Here is a 22158-nt window from a genome sequence, read left to right as displayed (position 1 = left end):
CTTCCGAGAAGAAACAAAAGAACGCATTGGTATCATTTGTATACATATATCTCTGCAGCCACTGCTCCTTAGATAAATTAGGGCTCCTATTCTCCTAAGCCACGAATGCATGCGATTTTCAATCAATCCACTTATCAAGCTCTTTCTTTGTAGGAAACCATTTATCACACATCTCTTAGATAGATCCCGATCCCAGCAACGGAACCATCTGTTGGCTTAAGGGGGCCTGACCCAAGTTCAGAGTTGTCTATGCCAACCAACAAACCCTAACTGTTGGCCCTTTCGACAACAACCCGCGTAGCGCAGGCTACAGTATCACTCGAAGCAGTATCGAGGGATGCTAGAACTAGGTTTTTCCATCCAGGGACATGTGATAAGTGGTTCTCAAGCTCCTATAATTTAGATCTGCCTTCACGCAGATTGATAGTCTTCTATGGCAATTAGGACCTTCACGAAGGTCTGCGATCAACCTTTGCAGACTTTAAACAGGCAAATTACCTACTTTCGCGCATCAATAAATAACCCTATATATGATTTTGTGTAGATCTATCCAATTCATTAGAAAACATAGCAGAATCAACCCTTAACTTCACGAACATAGATAATTACTTAAATCATGCATAATTAAGATAGATTCAACAGTTTCATGCAGATTCATACATTATTTCATGAAAACATATTATTGAGCGACAGAATATAACATAAACAGAAACAACAAAAATGCTTAGATTGCATAGTAATTCTTCAAAATCAATCTTTATTGATCTTCAATGTTCAAATTACAGACTCCTCTAACATGCGCACTCAACTGCAGGCGTCTGTGCACTTAGCTGAGGACTTACAAAGACCTCCTGTGCACTCAAATGTAGGAGCCTTCCCCTTCTCGCCTAAGTATAGGAAGCATAGCCTTCTTGCCTTAGCACTTTCCCAAAACAACAAAAAACTTTCAAAGTTCACCATTCTTCCTTCATGTTATCTCTAATATTCGCTATGACTCAATTATTTATAGCTTTCTTCCATACAATACCATGGTCCAAGGACCATGGGAGAATATTAAAATCGACCCAAACAAGGGGCTAACACCCTTTTGACTCCTATCTACCTGCACGCTCTGCATCCACATTTCGTGAGACATTACATCTTTTACAAAAATTATACAAAACTTGGGTTAACTAACCCCAAAACAGACCCTAGGGACCTATCCCAAATGGAATATTCTTTATATTTATTAGGTTCATAAGACATTTTTGGTGATGTTGGCCTTATAATGGCAGATTTCTTAGAAGTTCCAATATCATCCCCAGTGATTTTTCCTCCCTTTTTGGTGACTTTGGTCTTATAACGACATGTTGCTAAGAAGCTCCAATATCATCCACTATCCTTTTTCCACCTCAAGTAACAATATTTATGTTAGTAAGGATATATGGCTCTGGTTCTCATGGTTTTGCATTAATTATATTTTCCCCTTTTACCTGATTGCGTTCCTCCCACCAAGCAATGAGTTCTAGACAATCCTCAGTGGCATGTGGATTTACACGACAATGTGAACACCAAGACGTCCTTGGCATCAGATAGTCTCTTACAACATGAACTTCTTGGTCACAGTTATAGCATCCGATTGGACCTCTTCCTCCTCTTATAGCACCTCCTCCTCAACCATGAGCATTTTCATTAACCTTAAATGTTGTACGATCAAGAGAATCGTCTAGAGCATCTAAATATCTACATTGATCTATGTGGTGCATAAGAGATCCAAAAAAATCACAAAATATATTGTTTGCCATGTTTGAATACTTTTGAAAAATAGGACACAAGTGGTGAATGACCACAAGATCTAGAGATTTCACAATACTCATTCATATACATACCTTGGTGATTAGGAAACATGTGGTATTAAGTGTGCTCTTGGAATGGTATGGTTGAAGAGATCTGCGCAACCCCAACACTATACAATAGCAGAGGGGGTCCCATAGGCATAGTAATCGGTCCCATACCCCTCAACCATGGACATTTTGTGGCATGATGTCCCTCAACTTGATAATTGGTACAACAGACGTGAGGACTCATCCGTCATGCAGACATAAGATCCTTCAATCTCTTTATCGAAGTAGCAATTTGATTTTAGAGTCTCATAATAGTAGGGTTAGTAGAAGTATTTCCTGGTTGATAGTCCTGTGGATATCCCACCATTTCCTCAAACTTCATTTCCTTCTCTAAAGCATCCTATAAAGTGTTAATATTCTATTGTAACAATGGAATCCTGGTCATTGGTAAAAAATATTTAATAAAGAAATCTCTTTGATGATGAGGGTTGATTGGATAAGATCATTTACTGATGGAATCTTTAAATCATTGCATGAATTTCCAAGTAGATTCTCCTTCTTGTTACCTAATATCCAACAACTATGCTAAACCTTGTTGATTTGACTGAGGAAGTTTAAATTCTTGAAGAAATTACTGTTTAACTTGATCCATGGTGGGGTTTGGATTCATATCATACCATTTAATGAACCATCACGGAGCATGATATCGCAAAGTCGTCTGAAACTCAATGAGCCTAGTGGCATCAGGAGTTTTTCTTGCCCTCCAAACTGCTTCACATAGGTACCAATGTTGCTCAACATCTTCACCATGTTGTCCTGAAAACTTTGGATAACAGATAAGTGATACTGTGATATTTCCATCCATAGTTGTTTTCCCTGGCTGAGTTATTACAAATCCTTGGGAACTTGATTTAGAATAACTACTTGAACTTGACTGAAAACTACTACCATAACTATTTGTGCCACTAGAACCACATGTTGCATACCTAAAGTGCACTTGCTGAAATTTTAAAGTCTTACACAATTTAGAAAATAAATTACCAAGATCTTGATACAGTACCAAGGGAAGGTTAGGGAGAGGATTAGTTACGCCACCAACTTGTGGACTGTTACTTATAGGGACCGAGTCATCCTCAAAGAAGAATCTCCTCATTACAAAATACATGTCATCATCTACTAGAGTATGATCATCACTCATTGTAATCATTTGTTTGACTGGTTTGGGAATATGAAATCCTCCTGGATTCGGGTGGGGTCCATCTCTTCCATTCGAACTTCCCTCAACACTTCTGTTGGTGCCTCCTATTCCTATAGAAGAGAATCCTTCACTTTATCACTTCCCTTCAAACCTGAATTATCCATTCCTTCTTTTTGCAATGTTGGACTTGTCACTACTTCTCATATCTTCTACTAACCCTAATTTCCCGTAACTTTCTCTCCCTCTAGTCATCAACTATATGTTCCCTCCATATCGTTTTAAATTCTTTAGCCTTCTGCAACTCCTCTTAATCCATTGCAACAACTCCTCATCTTCCACAACTGCATAACATTCCTCCCCCTAGATCTAACCCCCAACACTGAAGGTTTTAAACAACCATTCTATTTTCTTAGAATGACAATAGGTTTTCTTCAACCAAAAAAATTTTGATCCACGGTGAAATTTCCTTAAAAAATCTTCCCCGCAACCCATATTTAAATATGGCTTCAGCCTTAGAAAAATATTGATGCTTTTTGGTTGCAAATTCAATAATGTACCCTTCTAAGGTTGCATGAACCCAAAAATCAATAGCTTGTTAACTCAATATCTAACATGTGCAACTTATCTTAAGGTGATTCCCTTCTCCGTCTTTAACTTGTAGCCTCCTCAACCAATTCTGCAGTTCTCCAAGGAACTTGCACCAGAATATTTCGTATTGATCAAAAGCAGGTTCTATGTACAAAATTTCTTCCTTAACCCAATCTAGATTCTTTTATCGTAGTTGAGCTTGTTTCAAAATAGAATAATCAATATTGTCATGCCACTAATCCTAATTGTCTCCACTAAGAATACTCGACACCATGATCTAGATCCCTTCTAAAATTTTCATGGGTCTCGACAACTCAACCAATTTTTGGTGTAGAAATTAATTATTAGAGACCCAGGGTTCAACTTTAGTTTGGCAATAAAAAGCATCATTGTAGTCTAGCTTATTTCCCACATTTTCACTCCTCGTTAGGGAAAAAGGAGAGTCTCACCCAAGGTGTGCGAGAATAGCAAGAGATAAAGGATCTAGAACGATGGTGAAATTTTTTATTGATTAAATTATACATGCATTTTGAACATCCCATTAACCAATGCAACAAAGCCAACATGCAATCTAAACATTCATAGCCAAACACAATAGAATAAACATGCAAAGAAAATTAAAATTTTAAAGGGAGCATGCAATCATCAACCATCAAATAGAAATCCATTCCTGCAATAGCTCATTTATTCATTGGCCCAATGATTACACCCCAAGCTCGTGCATACTATGAGATATTAATACTATGGACTACATTTGATTACAGAGTCAAAACAAAACTTCAGAAAAGACATAGACTCTATCGAGTTGTTACATAGTGGAGAACTACCAAATATTCAGTTCTTTAGCTAACTACAACTTAATCTACAACTGAAAACTCTCAACTAACAACTATCGGCTAACAACAACCCCATGTTTCCATATTTGGCCCTTTTTATAGATCTCGCTCGGTTGATCTAGTCTAACATGCAACTTCATGTTGAAAAGTGCAACAAGAAATGCTAAAAATAACACTACTATAAATAGCACTGCTATAAATAGCAGTTCAGCCATTGTGGATCTTAGCAACAATGGGTGAAAAGTGAAAGTGCTAAAAATAGCTTTTCTAAAAATAGCATTTCAGGATCCCTTCCTATTTTAGTCAGTCCCTGGACTAAACATAGGAAGTAAAATTCAAATTGATATTAACCGCTATTTGTAAATTGATTAATTAATTCATCTTGAGTTAATTAGTTAAGGAATTATGAACATGAAGTCTATGTGAGGACATGCAACAGTTTCTCCTTTTATTGAGGGATTTATCCATCAGTTAAAGAGATAAGAGTGAGTTGTAATATTGAGTTGTAATCAGTTGACTCAGTTTAACTGAGTCAAGTCCAGTTAGATTAATTTAACAGTTTGTTAAATTAATGAGAGTTCAGTTAGTTAATGCTTGCATGCATGTAACTACTATATTTCAGATAACTGTGTATTCACTCATGGATAACTCATGCATGTCAGTTCAGTCAGAGACGTAGTTGAGATTAGATGGAGGGGTAGTGTACTATCAGTTGCTAGGATATTCCTTGCATGCAAAAGGAATATTATTCCTTAGGGATTGCGCAGTTGGATCAGAGGTTACAGTGAGTGTGATGAGGCCAATTCACACATGTGCATCATTGGACCCCAATCAAAACTGCGCAAGGAAATAGGAGGCTTGGAGGGCTTGAGGAATACATATACTATGTCTATTTAGTATGTGAGTTGTATTGTTTGATTGCAAAGAGATCAGGATAGCTTGAGAGTTGATACTTTTTGTAACTTGAACAAGATTTCCACTTGTATGATAATACAAAGTTGGGGTTTTAGGTTGGTGCTTTCCCCAGTGATATATCTTCTATGTTATGGCTGATTACTTCTCATTCTCAGTTATATCCGTTCTTGTTTGATGATGCTCATATATGTTTAAGCTTCTGCAAAGTTTATGGTAGAAGTAGATCTAGTATTATGCTTTAGGACATTGCATATATCAGGTGATCTATAGTGAAAATTCTACATGGTATCGGAGCACAAGGAAGAATAGTATACAAGCAGGAGAAGTTCAAAGTTTGGTTTTTGAATATTGAATTGAGTTATTATCACATCTATTTCACCTATGGCGTTCAATGGTTTAAGACTCGGATATGCCCTTGATGGCAGTTCTAATTATATAGCCTGGAAGGATCACATGGAGGCAGTATTAGAAGATAATGGTCTAAAGGAATTCATTGATCAAGAATTCCATAAGCTGACTGATGCTACTCAACTGGCGGAATGGAAAAAGTGTGTGGCTAAAGCAAGGAGAATCCTTCTGGAGGGAGTTCAAGATCACATTGTCTCGAGACTCCATGGGAAGGAGACTCCATTTTCGATGTGGAAACCATTGAAAGATATTTATCATAATAGCAGCGATCAAAGGAAGTTGGCGCTGAAAGGCAAGCTTCGAAATATCAAGTGATAAAAGGGCGACACAATCTCTATGTTCCTGAAGAAGATCACCACCTACCGGGATGAGCTTGGAAGCGTAGGGATCATGACAACTGATGATGACATGGTGAGTCTTGCACTCCTTGGTCTTCCTAAGAGCTGGCATAGCTACCAAGATTCGTTTAATGGAAGAGAGAAACTTCCAGATTGGGAACGACTTTGGTTGGATTTGATGCAAGAGGAGATAAGGCGAAGCACCAGGGATGGATCTTCATCAAAACAAGATGATGAAGAAAATCTAGCTTTAGCAAGTAAAGCTAAGAAAGGGAAAGGGAAGGTGTCCCAATCCAAATCTTCTCATGGTGGGAAGAAGGTTGACAAGTCGAAAGTGCGATGCTTTCACTGTCATGAAGTGGGCCATTATGCAATGAATTATCCACAAAAGAAAACCAAGAAGGGTTCCTCTAAGAGATCTGATGGTGATGCATTAGCCTCACAGTTTGAGCTGGATTTCTCTCTTATCGCATGCATGGTTTCATCCATGGTGGGATGTGTTTGGTACCTAGATAGTGGAGCTTCTTTCCACATGTCATGTGACAAGAATCTTTTCAGTACATTGGAGGAGAAGGATCTCCAGATGCGAATCGAGATGGGCGATGATGGAAAGTACTGTGTCTCAGGTGAAGGTATAGTTGTGTTTCAGAGGGAGCATGGTGCTCCTCTCACCCTATCTACTGTTAAGTATGTACCAGGTCTGAAAAAGAATCTTGTGTATGTTGTTATGCTAGAAGATAAAGGCTATGATGTAGTGTTTAGCAAAGTAAAGGTATTCCTGAGGCATATCGGCACTAGACAGACAAAGCGAATAGGGATTTGAGTCAAGAATCTCTACAAGCTGGAGGTAGATGACTGTGTTGCTTTGAGTTCCAAAGTAGAGATGGTGCAAAGCTAAGATGTTGGCGAGCTATGGCATAGAAGACTGGGCCACTTGCACCATGGAGCCTTGAAGATCATGTAGCTGATTTCTACCAGATTACCCAAGGGAAAACTTGAGCAGATGAGTGCATGAAAAGGTTTTACCTTGAGTAAGTATGTAAAATATTCCTTTTTGGATTGGGATAGTAGAGCTAGAGAAATTCTGGAGCGAGTTCACTCAGATGTATGTGGATCATTCTCTATAGCCTCCACCGCTAGGCAAAGGTACTATGTTATTTTTATTGATGATTTTTCTCTTAGATGTTGGATAGACTTTATGCAAAAGAAGGATCATACCTTCTTGAGTTTTTTTGAGTTTAAATCCATGGCATAGAAAGAATCTGGAAAGAAAGTAAAATCCTTGCATAGCGACAATGGTGGAGAGTATGTTTCCCAGCAGTTTAAAGACTTCTGTGCTGCAGAAGGAATTAAACGGGAACTGACGGCACCCCATAACCGACAACAGAATGGGGTGGCCGAAAGGAAGAATAGATCTATTGTGGGAGCAGTTCGAGCGATGGTGCATGACCAAAGCCTACCACTTCATCTATGGGTTGAGGCATGCAATACAACAGTGTACCTTCAGAACAAAAATCCTCGTCGTATCTTGGGGATGAAGACACCTATGGAGGATTTTTTGGGTAAGCGACCAGATGTGAGTCACTTCCACATCTTTGGATCATCAGTTTACTGTAATGTGACCAAAGATGCTTGGAAGAAGCTAGACCCAACAGCTAAGTTGGGGATACTTGTGGGGTACACAGATACACCCTACAACTATCGTGTGTTTCTGCCTATTAGTCAGAGGACCATAGTGCACAGGGATCTAAAGTTCAACGAGCAAATAGCCATGTGAGTGTCACTTGAGAGGGAGCTCAAGTTGCATGGTGATGAGGAACTTTTAATTCCAAAGGAGGAAGAGCCTCCTAATGATGTGGATCAGCCACATGCAAAGGATCTAGTAGTGGAGACCACCACACCTGGAGAGTCTTCCAGAGATGGGCGAAAACGCTCGCAAGAAGCTGACAGATTGATTCTAGATGCGAGATAGAATGTGGGGTAGCCATCCTCTCAGCGCAAATAGAGGAGATCTCCCAGAGATACACTAGCTACATGGCCCTGGTTGGAGAGTGTGTAGAAACCGAACCTTCTTCTTTTCAGGAGGCAGTGCAGCAACTAGTCTGGGTTGATGTAATGGGAAAAGAGTATGATTCTATCATATGAAACAATGTGTGGGATGTTGTCCCTAGACCTGGGGACAAGTCAGTGGTTAGTTCCCAATGGCTTTACAAGGTAAAGCAGGCAGCTGATGGCAATGTTGAGAAACACAAGGCAAGGTTTGTTGCCCGAGGTTTCTCACAGGTTGAGGGGATCGACTATGATGAGACCTTTGCTCCTGTAGCAAGGTACTTATCTATCAGATTGATGCTAGCTCTATCAGCTCAAATGGGTTGGAAGATCCATCAGATGGATGTGAAGATGGCATTCCTCAATGGGAAGATTGAGGAAGAGGTATACATTAAGCAACCTGTGGGATTTGAGATCTTCGATCGCGAGTCACATGTTTGCTGACTCAAGCGAGCACTATATGGGCTGAAGGAAGCACCCCGTGCTTGGTGTACCAGGATTGATAGCTATTTCACCGGATTGGGCTTCACAAAGAGTGAAGCAGATGCGAACCTTTACCACATCATGGTAGAAGGTAAGCCATTGATTATTGTACTTTATGTCGATGATCTGATTTTAAAAGGTGATGACCAGCTGATCAAATCTTGAAAGGAGGACCTTGCAAGAGATTTTGAGATGAAGGACATGGGCCTCATGTACTACTTTCTAGGCATGGAAGTGTGGTAGAAAGATGGGGAAGTATTTGTGTCTCAATGCAAGTATGCTAATGAGATACTCAGGCGCTTTCACATGGAGACGTGCAAACCCATGCAGACTCCTCTAGCTGGGAACTGGAGGAAGGAGGATGCTACTTCAGGTGAGGTAATAGTTGTTATTGTTTATCAATAGCTGGTGGGTTCACTTATGTATTTGGTGAGCACACGACCTGAATTATGCTTTGCAGTGAACCAACTGAGTCAAGCTATGGTTTAGCCTACCAAGTTGTTTTGGAAGGCAGTGAAGCATGTGCTGAGATATATCAGAGGCACTACACAGTATGGATTGTGGTATAGACGGACAGAGGGAGTGAAGCTACAAGGCTTCACAGATGCGGATTGGGCTGGTAGTCTATCAGACTAGAAGAACACTTCTGGAGGAATCTTCAACCTTGGTTTAGCTGCAGTTTCTTAGTACAGCAGGAAACAGAGATCAATTGCACTTAGCTCAGCAAAGGTTGAATACATGACTCCCAGTGAGGCAGCATGCGAGGCCATTTGGATGCGGAAGATTCTAGTGGGATTGTTTGGTCAGATGATGGATCCTACAGTGATATATTGTGATAATCAGAGTTTCATAAAACTCTCTAAGAATCCAGTGTTTCATGACAGGTCCAAGCACATAGATATCCGTTACCATCATCTACGAGACTGTGTGGTCAAGAGGATCATGATGATGCAGTATGTTTTGATTGAGGAGCACGATGCCGATATTTTGACTAAGGCATTGTCAAAATGCGAGTTCGAGTTCCATAAAGACAGGATTGAGGTTATTGATAATCCCTTTCTTGTTGAGAGGGAGTGTTCAAAAGTTCAACAAGAAATGCTAAAAATAGCACTGCTATAAATAGCCCTACTATAAATAGCAATTCAGCCATTGTGGATCTTAGCAACAATGGGTGAAAAGTGAAAGTGCTAAAAATAGATTTTCTAAAAATAGCATTTCGGGATCCCTTCCTATTTTAGTCAATCCAAAACATAGGAAGTAAAATTCGAATTGATATTAACAGTTGTTTGTGAATTGATTAATTAATTCATCTTGAGTTAATTAGTTAAGGAATTATGAACATGAAGTCTATGTGAGGACATGCAACAGTTTCTCCTTTGATGGAGGGATTTATCCATCAGTTAAAGAGATAAGAGTGAGTTGTAATATTGAGTTGTAATCAGTTGACTTAGTTTAACTCAATTCCAGTTAGATTAATTTAACAGTTTGTTAAATTAATGAGAGTTCGGTTAGTTAATGCTTGCATGCATGTAACTAGTATATTTCAAATAACTGAGCATTCACTCATGGATAACTCATGCATGTCAGTTCAGTCAGAGACCTAATTGAGATCAGATGGAGGGACGGTGTACTATTAGTTGCTAGGATATTCCTTGGTGAATATTCCTTGCATGCAGAAGGAATATTATTCCTTAAGGATTGTGCAGTTGGATCAAAGGTTATAGTGAGTGTGATGAGGCCAATTCACACATGTGACATCATTGGACCCCAATCAAAATTGCGCAAGGAAATAGGAGGCTTGGAGGGCTTGAGGAAGACATATACTATGTCTATTCAGTCTATGAGCTGTATTGTTTGATTTCAGAGAGAGCAAGATAGCTTGAGAGCTGATTCTTTTTGTAACTTGAACAAGATTTCCACTTGTATGATAATATAGAGTTGGGGTTTTAGGCTAGTGCTTTCCCCAGTGATATATCTTCTGTGTTATGGTTGATTACCTCTCATTCTCAACTATATCTGTTCTTGTTTGATGATGCTCATATATGTTTAAGCTTCCGCAAGGTTTATGGTAGAAGTAGATCTAGTATTATGCTTTAGAAATTGCATTTATCAGGTGATCTACAGTGAAAATTCTACACTTCATTGGTCCTAATCTCGATTGGGCCCACTTTGATGAGTTCTGGTGCTTTTTTTGTTATCAAATTTTATACTTTCAAAATATAGCATGTGCTTCCTTATTTAGAAACCTCACAAATTGCAACATAACTAATTCTTCACTTCTCTATCGCTTCCCAATTTCTTGTGGCTTCTTTTGGCCAATATAGCCATTTCTTCGCCACAATTGTTATTCAATTATATTCTTCAAAAATGAAGGACACAACAAGATACTATGATATTTCCAATCAAAATAAATTCAAACTAACCAACAACAAGACCTAAGTCAAACTTGGTCAAACTTTCCACAAAATCCAATCAAACTTTTGCTCGCTAATTTGGGTTAACTCTGGTCAACTAGGCCAAATTTGGCCTCCTCCTCTTCCATAGAAAATTTGATTTGTTGCCCAAAAAATTCTCAAAAGCTTTTTCACTTTATCTCCACACTTGTGAAGTCAAACATAGTAAAAAAGGAGATAATATGCTTGGTCAACGCTTGGACTAGTATGGTCAAACTTCACACGGTTTCTCTCCTTTATCCTTTGCATACATTAATATAAGATATGATGCTTGAGTGATACGAGTTGCACGTTTGAGGAGGAGGATGAGTAGCATATATATATCCATCTCAAGAGCCCGAATAAGTGCGATAAGTAGGTTGGTTGACTTGACTTTATGGAGACAAAATAATTTTAATTTTCCTCTTTTGAAGCCGACTTGAAATACAATTCATATTTATTATTTCTTTTTATTTTTGGAGGGCTAAAATAAATTATGAAGACTAACCATAGCTACAAAATTCAGAAACTTGTTGAGTAAAGTTCTAGACTAAGATTTTCATTCTCCCTTGTTCTCTGATAGCTTTGGTTACTTTTTCTACATGATTCACGGAAGAAGCTCATTCTTTAAATCTAAGTGGGACACTGAAATCCTTGCTTAAGTCGAATGGCAGTAGTGTTGGAATTTCCTTTAGTTTCCTTTCTTGAATGATGGTACTGCTTTTATAGCATAGCAAGGTTGAATGCTCTTGGTCGACACAAACTCTATCGACCAACGCTCTTTTTACTTAGGTTTGCCAACTTTTATTTTCCATTCATACAACTTGGTGTTTGAATTTTGACTAGTGGAGAGAGGGGGGCCTAAAATAATTTCCCCAAAACCATTGGGCTCCACATTTTCTTTCTCCTTGTGTAGTATATGGTACAAAATCCTCATTTATATGTCATCTTCCGAGGGTTCAACCCAAGATTTTCCTTTTCGAGGGTCAAAATGTATTATGATATTTTTCTTGTTTCCTTATAATTTAACTCTATCTTTTTCCAAGGAAATTGTAGCCTTCATCCTTGTAACACCCTCCTCCCACGTCTACCCAAGTAACCAGCCAACCAAGGTAAACATGTGACGAAGAGTTACTATGATATGATTCAACCTCCTAGGTCACCTTAAGGAAGTGGAATCGACACAAGAAAACCTTACTAACCTTCCTTGGGGGCTACAAGACCCACAAGAGATAAACCACCACTCCAGGTGCCCAAGCCCTGAGTCAAATTTCCTTTTCACTGAAAAAACCCCCAGTCTCTCCCATGACATGGGAATGCATGTGAATGGGACCCTCCAGAGGCTCCCAAAATGCCTGCAAGTGAGAGACTGCAGTCTTTTTTAGCCAGTTCTGTGCCAAAGACTGCAAAATTTAAGCCACGTTTTGAGGGCTAGTCTCTAAACCACTACTCGAAACTTGATGAGACTTTCCAAGACAATAAATGACACCAATAAAATCCTCTAACACAATACTTGATCAAGTACTTGACCTAACCAATCCCAACCATGATAGGCATTTCATCAAACATGTCACAAATATGAAACCTACAGGTTTCAATAACATATCTGAGCATAGGGGTCTCATAGTTATCTAAGAATTGTTAAGAAGGATTGATGCCTTCTCACATTAGCTGCATTATCATCTATTAGGTCATCCATTCATTATTTTTTCACATACTAATCAAAATATTATTATAGCCATACATCATTAATGTCATAAAACATGCTCATAACCAACATATAACCAATAGAAATAACAAGGATATAACATCCATAAAAACCACATATAAACAAGTATATTTACCCATTAGATACAAGAGGAAATAAGCTCTTATTACCATATGCAAAATGCAACCAGGTCTGGGACTTCCACGAACCACCCGACCATAGAATAGGTTGAACCAATTCTCTCTTTCAACCAGTCAACCTATGCCATATTCCAAGCATGAATATGGGTTCTCATGAGAAACAACAAACACAACCAAACGAGGGCTTCCAAATTCCAACCACCTCAACCCTCAACCAGTGATTCCACCTCATGGGCAGAAATCACCAACCATCACCAGATCGATCTCTACCCAAGTTGTCCAAGGCTCTAGATTGTTTGTTCCAACCTAACTTCCAGGACTAGTAACTCAACCCATGACTGTTGTTGCGCTCCAAAGCATTTGTCCAACCAAGGATCAAATACTAGTAGCTCAACCCACAATTGATGTCGGGCACCATAGCATTTGTCCAACCAAGGTTCCAGGACTAGTAACTCAACCCACCAAGGGCTCTAGAGTGTTTTTCCAACCAAGGCACCAGGGCTAATAACTCAACCCAAGTTGTTACAGGGCTCCAAATCATTTGTCCAACCAAGGCTCCAGGAACTAATAAATCAACCCACAGCCATAAGGAACATGGGAACCAACCAGAAAACAAAATGGAAAATCAACAACACCATGGTTATCCAGGAAATGACAAGGTTAGGAAAACCACTGTCAATCCAAACAATCCTCCATGCCAATGCTAGATCACAACCACACTACCACGTGCATATTCCATGCATGCCAAAACTATCAAGGAAATAATACATGTGATTTGATACATGTAAAGAAAACTCATTGTAGTTGTTGATCCCATTGTCCCCTTGCACTTTCCTGCTCTACCTTTTCCTTCTTTCTCCAAATCCAAGGTATGCCAAAATCCTCCAAGAGTGCTGCAAGAAACTCTAACTGTGCAATAGTATGAGAGAGAGGGAGAATATCATGATATTGCCAAAGACCAAACTGACAAAAAGTTGTGAACTAGTCCTCATAAGCCTTTTTATCATTAAGGCCTCTATTTTCTTCATTTTCCTTCAATTATCCTCACATGCAATTTTGTGACCTTTCACCTTCATTTTCTCCTAATTTCCATTATTTTCATAAATAAATGCCAATTAATGCCACTTTTCCTTTGTCATTTCCTTTTCCAATTTCCATAACCATTAATTAATCACAAGTGATCCTCATCACTATTTTTTTTGCCTGGCATTCAGCTTGGAATACGTGTCCCATGACCTTGCTCTTATTTTTCCTTTAGTAACTTTGTTACATGGATTTTTAACCGGGGTTGTTACAATAAGGGGATGAAAATGGGTGTTTAAAAGGGTCAAAATGGGCATTTGACAACAAATATGTCATTAATTCCAGGCCTCAACATAATTGTAATATTATTTTCTCAATTTATCAATTATATTTTCTTTACATATTTTTTGAATATCTAATGTCTTCTTTACTTTCTTAGGTTACTTATTCCAATTTAGCATATTATGTGATTGTATAATACTTCATACATAATGGTATCTTTAACATCTATAGCTAGGATTATATAATATCCAACACAACAAAAAAACACATAAAACACATTTTGATTCTTATTCAACACTCATCATGGTAGGTCAACATAATTTTGTTATCTTCTTGCTTTAATTATGATCTCCTACATGTTATAAGGAATGTATCAAAGGGTGCCATTATACCACTTATATTAACTATAAGTTGCTTCTACTTCCTTAATATATGGAATTTCGTATCAGTATCTTTCTAGTTTGTATTGTGAATGCAAGTTTATTCATATCATTATTCTAGGTCCAACATATATCTATATGGAGAGGAAAGTCATTCCTATATTCTAATGGCATAACTAACATGTGTATTATAGTTTATTTTATCCTAGGCCTCCTATTAAATGTTTGAAACCATTAAGTCTATACATAAGGTTTGAGATTTCTTAGTCCAAATATTAAGTCTTGTGGTGTAGGTTTTATGGATCAACCATGCATGTTACAATAAACCATATGTTAATATTCATCGATTCATATTAGCAGTCAACCATGCATATGCCAACTTCTAATCCCTTCATCTCTAAATTGTTGAAGAAAAATATATCTTGCTCCCTTCTTGATCCAAGTGGCTCCAGAAACGCTCTGAATTTGGAAGTGGCTTTGAAAAAGCTCAAAAATCAAAGTTCTTGGATTTCACCCAGACTAAGACCAGGTCGTAGTTCTCATCATCTTGATTCCAATGGATTGAACGAAATTCCAATCCGAGTTCATATTCTCAAGATATTTGCAGTAAAAGTTTTGGTCAAATTAGGCCCAATGGCAGCCACTGACAAGACAACAATTTTTAATTTACAGGTGCATGAATTCTGGCCATCGGAATAAGCGAATTTGTTTCCTCATTAATTTGTACGGTAGACCCCAAAATTTGGTCAATTTTTTTATATGGTATGTTTAATAAATAAAAAAATAAAATAAAAATAATATTTATGGATTGGCGAGCTACCACCACCGCCAAACCCCAAAACCGTCATATTAAATAGGGGTGGTAGGTGGTCAAAACCCATCACCCCCCTCATTTCATTGTAACAACACCATTTTAAAATGATTTAGTGGGGTTTTAACCCGCGCAGGCCGGGAGGTCGACCTACCCAACGCGGCAACCCAAAAACACAAAACCCAAAATGCTAACAGTGCCAAACAATAAAGTGGTTCAAGTGGGGTTTGGAACCCCCGACCACATGGAAACCAATTCCTAAATGGGGTTCTGCCAACCAAATTGCCAGCAAGACTGGCTTTGATATTCATGCCACCCATAATATATTTAAACTCTGATTTTCACCATTCGAGGGGGCACTAAACGGAGAAATAACGAAGGTTGAGCACGAGGGCTGAGGAAAGAACCTTGACATAGTGGCCGAGGTGGAACCAAGCTTGGCACATTTTTCGAGATAGAATCTTGTAGGAATATTCTTTGATGCTTGAGGAATCTAAAAGATTCCCTGGAGGGAAATTTTTCACAGCGACATAATCATGTCAAATTTATACTCAAACAAACCATAATTTCATAGGGAATGTGATCGTGTGGTATGTTTCCTCATCTGAGTAGAATAATTTCAAGCAGTCAACAGTGACGAATATTTGCAAAATCTTGAGGAACCTAAAATATTCTGTTGGAGGTTGATTTTTTATAGAGGCAAAATGATGCCAACTTTATAGTCATTTTTCTCAGAATTTCGCAAGGAGCACAGTGGTGTGCTCAAAATTTTCATCTGAGCAGTTGATTCTTTGCCCATCTCCAAGAATGAATATTTGGGGGAATCTTCAAGATTCTCAAGGGTCTATATTTTAACGATATCAGAAAGGGGTCAAGTTTAAAGTCATTCAACAAGATTTCACACCACGAATTCAAAGTTGATGTCCGTTTCTGTAGCTGAGATTTGTACTTTTGGGCCATCCTTAGAAGTGGAGGCATATGATGCAGTGATGCCATGTCTTTCTTTTGATTTGCTGAGATGATGATTTTATTGTTGAGATCCTTGTTACCATTATGTTGAAGGATACTTGTATCCCACGTCATGTGAGAATTTATTATCTTTTCATGCTAAATGAGGGCTTATATGAGTGAGAGTTCTTATAGGATAACATCTTGTGGAGAGACATGCCACTCTAGTTGATGGAATTTATGATTGTAATGGAAAATAATGTACCATGTACATCATCATCATATTGCAACATTTAATGAAGCGACCTCCCCACTCTTAACACTGGGCTCGGAGACGTAACCCACGTTGGGTGAACTTTGTTATCAATGTGTGTGTGTCCTTTGATTTGACTGTTGTTATTATGTTTCCTCTTCTTTAAAGTATGCACGTGGTATTTCATACTTTTTCATATGCAATTCGGCAAACATCACGGAAGTAAAAGATCTTGGTTAATTCCGGTAGCAGAGAGAATTTGGATCAAGTTTTGGTATGGGAGCAGTCTTACTGTTGATGTGAATTGTGAGTGTGAGATTGACCATGAAAAAAAAGAAAATGGAGGATGACAAAGATCTCTACTAGGCCTTCTATAGGATGTAAAAAATGGTAGATTTAATGTATATAGATTATGAGGAGAAAATGGAAAGAGAGAGAAAAAGACAATGTTCCATCTCCATGTTCCAACGATTATTCTTCTTCTTCATCATATTCTAATAATTCAAATGAGGATATCAATGAGATCCTTTAAGTAGAGAATGTTGAATTAAGGAGACTTATGTTAGAAAATTATATATTACAAAGCAATGGAACACATAGAATATTGCATAAATATAAACACAGAAAACTCATAAAACCAGAGAGACACAGATATACATGGTTCACTCAATTTGGGCTATGTCCACCCTGAACAGCCAGTCCTTCCTTTCTATTATCCAGCAAAATGAAGAGACACAACCTACAGCAGATCTGTTCTAATATCCTCTATTTTCTCTCACAGTCTCACCTCTCCGTTTCTCGCTCGGAGAATACACATCTATTACACAACCTCAATACAATGCCCTCATACAAAGAGAGGGGTTGCCTTCTAGGGAAAAACCCTAAAATAAACATAAGTTCTACCATCAGATCATCCGCCTAATCAACAGCCTAGATTGACTAGAAATTACTATACTTTTACAAGGCAATTTTACATCTATTTTTAGCTTCGAGGGTGCTTCCCCCGAAACCCCCGTTGGGGGACCACTAGCCCCCGGACCCCCCAACCGGGGGGGATGGGCCCCCCCAAACCCCCGCGAGGGGGGACAAGTCCCCCCCCCCCCCGCACACCCCCGCGTGGAGGGGTGTACAAACTTCTTGGGGTATACATCCGGCTAAAACAAAGACCTCTAAATAATAATGCTCCACACCCAAAAATCTCCCAATTGGAGAATGATTGTACCAACTCCACTGCTACTTCATTTGATGGCAAATGACTCCTCTTTGGACCTGGCTATTTCTCATCTTCATCGTCATCCTTGAAGACCAATTGAAACTGAGAATATTCTCAGTTTCTCCCTGGTTACAACTTTTGTTAGCATATCTATAGGATTTTGGCTAGTGTGTATCTTTTCTAGCTTCAACTCTCCATCTTCCAACACTGATCATATGAAATGGTACTTGATCTGTATGTGTTTAGTCTTGGAATGAAATGCTGAGTTCTTTTCAAGATAAATGGCACTTTGGATATCACTGTATAACGTGCCCATATCATGCTTCTAACCCAATTCACCCATAAACCTTTGTAACCAAATCATTTCTTTACAAGCCTCTGTAGCAGCAACATACTCTGCTTCTGTTGTTGAAGTGCAACAACATTTTGGATTTTTGAAACCCAACTGACAGTTGTTCCACCTATAGTAAATACATATCCTGTAGTGCTCCTTCTGTTATCTCTATCACCTGCCATATCTGCATCAACATATCCCTGTAGAGAAATGTTTGAACCACCAAAGCATAATGCTTGATTTGTGGTACCTTTCAAATATCTGAGAATCCTTTTCATTGCCATCCAATGTTCCTTTCCTAGATTGTTCATGTACCTACTTACAACTCCCACTCCATGTGTAATATCAGGCCTTGTGTAGACCATTGCATACATTAAGATTCCAACTGCTGATGCATATGGAACTTTAGACATATAATCCATGTCTTCTTGGGTCTTTGGGCACATTTCCTTACTAAGTTTGAAATGGCTAGCAAAAGGTGTACTAACTGGTTTTGCATTGTGCATGTGAAATCTTTTCAACACCTTTTGTATGTACTCATTATGAGACAATGTTAATTTGCGATTTTTCCTGTCTCTAGTTATTCTCATACCAAGGATTTGTTTTGCAGCTCCCAAATCCTTCATTGCAAATGAATTTTCCAATATTCTTTTGAGCACATTTATTTCCTGCATGTTAGACCCTGCAACAAGCATGTCATCTACATACAATAACAATATAATAAAGTTGCCATCATTTTTCTTTTTCAGATAAACACAATGATCAGAGTGACATCTAGTATAACCTTGTTCAGAAATAAACTTGTCAAATTTTAGATACCACTGCCTTGGAGCCTATTTTAAGCCATACAAGCTCTTCTTCAACCTACACACTAGTTTCTCCTTCCCTTTTACCTCATATCCTTGTGGCTACTGCATATATATCTCTTCCTCCAAATCCCCATGGAGAAAGGTTGTCTTTACATCTAACTACTCAAGATGTAAATCTTAAACTGCTACTAGACTTAAAATAGTTCTGATTAAAGTCATTTTAATAATAGGAGAAAATATTTCATCAAAATAAATGCCTTTCTTCTGTGCAAACCCCTTCACCACAAGTCTAGCTTAGTACCTTTGTTTTTCTCCATCTTCTTCCTTTAGCCTATAAACCCTTTTATTCTTCCATGTAGTTTTTCCTGTAGGCAACCTGACTAAGTCCCAAGTCTGATTATGCATTAAGGAGTCCATCTCTTCTTCCATGGCTAGCTCCCACTTCTTCCTGCTTTCAACCTGCATTGCTTCTTCATAACATTCGGGTTCACCAGAATCAGTCAACAATAAATAATATAATGAAGGAGAGTATTGTTCAGGTGGTATACTTATTCTAGTAGATCTTCTAACACCACTTTCAGGTGTTTGGGGTGCCTGTTGCTGTTGTGGTGGTTGTTGTTGTTATGGTTGTTGATTATTATTATTTTCAGGCACCTTTACTTTTTCAGTGATCTCATCAAGAACTGTGTATTCCTTGTTTTCTTTTTCCTGTTTCTTTTCCTACAACTGATTCTTATACAAGACCTTTTCATTGAATATTACATCTCTACTCCTAATGATTTTGTGATTATCATAATCATATATGCAACAACCAAAATCATTAACACCATATCTAATAAAGGTACATTTCTTTGATTTTGCCTCAAGCTTTATTCTATTTTCTTTATTAATATGGACAAAGGCCTCACAACCAAAAGGCTTTAAAAAAGAGTAGTTTACCTTTTTATTTTTCCATGCTTCCTCTAGAACACCACCATCCAAGGAACTTGAAGGTCCTCTATTTATTAGATAAACAACAGTATATATAGCATCTGCCCAAAATTGTAAAGGCAATCCTGCATGCAATCTCATGCACCTTGCAAGCTCCATGATTGTTCTGTTCATCATTTCTAACACACCATTTTCTTGTGGTGTTCTTGGAACTGTCTTCTCTCTACGAATTCCATGCTCTGAATGGTACCTATCAAACTCTTTGCTGCAATATTCACCTCCATTGTCTAATCTGAGACACTTCAAGTTCTTTCCTGTCTCAATCTCAACCAAAGCTTTCCATTTCTTGAAAGTATCAAATACATCAGATTTATTCTTAATACAATAAATCCAAGTTTTTCTAGTTGCATCATCAATAAAAATAACATAATAACGAGAGCCACTGAGAGATGATACCTGAGCAGTTCCCCATACATATGTATGCACAAGCTCTAATTTTTCACTCTTCTTTTCTTTCCCAACTCTAAGAAATCTGACTCTCTTCTGTTTTCCATAAATGCAATTCTCACAGAAGTCCAAATCAACATTCTTCAAACCCGGCAACAAATTCCTTGAGTGAAGAATCTTCATCCCCTTCTCACTCATGTGTCCTAGCCTATGATGCCATAATGTTGCATCTGCTCCTTTGGAAGTTAAATCATTAACAAAGTTAGAAATACCATTTCATAAATACGATGTACCAACCTTTTCACCTTTTTCTATTACTAGGGCTCCTTTGGTGACCTTCCAAGCTTTATCTGTGAAAGTTGCCAGACAACCTTCACTTCCTAACTACCCTGTTGAAATTAGATTTTTCTTCAGATCTGGAACATGCCTTACTTCCTTTAGTAGCCATTGGTTTCCATTCTGTTTTTTTACAAGAACCTTACCCATTCCAACAATTTTACAGGGTTTATCATCACCCAAACAGACTTGTCCAAAATCTCCTTGAAAAAAGTAATGAAAATATTTCTTATCAGGTGCGGCATGGAATGAGGCCCTTGAATCTACCATCGAGGAATCAATAATATTTTCAAAAGAAAGAATCAAAGCATCTTTTAATGCATCACCTGTCACATTTGCATCATGATTGTTTTCTTGCTATGCATCTCCTTCTTTTCCCTTCCGAGATCTACATTCTTTCTTTAGGTGTCCTTTCTTTCCGCATTTCCAGCACACTATCCCCAATCTGGACTTGGATCTGCCTTTCCTTGATTTACTGCGATATCCTGAGCTATTTCCTCTTTCCATTTTTCTTCCCCTGGACTCTGTACTCAAAGCATTACCCGATGTCTCACCGGATCTTTTCTTTCGCATTTCCTCACTAAGGATAGCACTGACAACATCATCAAAATTTAAAGTACTAGATCCAAAAGCAGAGTTACTAATGGCCATTACTAAACCATTCCAACTTTCTAGCAATGAGCACAAGAATAACAGAACTCTAACTTCATCATCAAAGTTTACCCCTACAGAACTTAACTAACTTGTAACATTATTAAAATCATTTAAATGGTCTGCAACAGATCCACCTTCCGACATCTTCATATTAAATAATTGTTTCATAAGAAATACCTTGTTTGAGGCCGAGGGTTTTTCATATAGTTTTTCCAATGCCTTAATCAAACCCTCTGTCGTTGTTTCCTTCGAAATGTTGAAGGCGACCGATGCTGCGAGGCACAACCGTACTGTTCCGAGTACCTTTCTATCGAGAAGGTTCCATTCTTCATCTGTCATGCCCGTCGGCATCTTTGTTTTTCTGCCCAATGGTAGGTACAAATCTTTCTGAAACAGATAATCTTCCATCTGCATTACAACAAGAAGTTTTGGCCATTAAATTTCTCGACCCTAAACTTACCATCTTCTGCCATTACTCCCACTTGAACAAGGAACCCTTATTTCCTGCGAGTTTATCAGCCAAATAGACCTTCAGCTCTGATACCAGTTGTTAGAAAATTATAAATTACTGAGCAATGGAACACATAGAATATTTCATAAATATAAACGCAAAAAATTCATAAAACCAGAGAGACATAGATATACGTGGTTCACCCAGTTTGGGCTACGTCCACCCCGAATAGCTAGTCCTTCCTTTCTATTATGCAGCAAAATGAAGAGACACAACCTACAGCAGATCTGCTTTAATATCCTCTATTTTCTTTCACAGTCTCACCTCTCTATTTCTCGCTCGAAGAATACACATCTATTACACAACCTC

The sequence above is a fragment of the Pinus tabuliformis genome, chromosome 7, assembly GCF_031772625.1.
Source record: "Pinus tabuliformis cultivar Carrire ecotype Pingquan chromosome 7, CPIR1, whole genome shotgun sequence".
NCBI classification, from domain to species: domain Eukaryota; kingdom Viridiplantae; phylum Streptophyta; class Pinopsida; order Pinales; family Pinaceae; genus Pinus; species Pinus tabuliformis.
Note: the sequence above shows the minus strand (reverse complement) of the source record.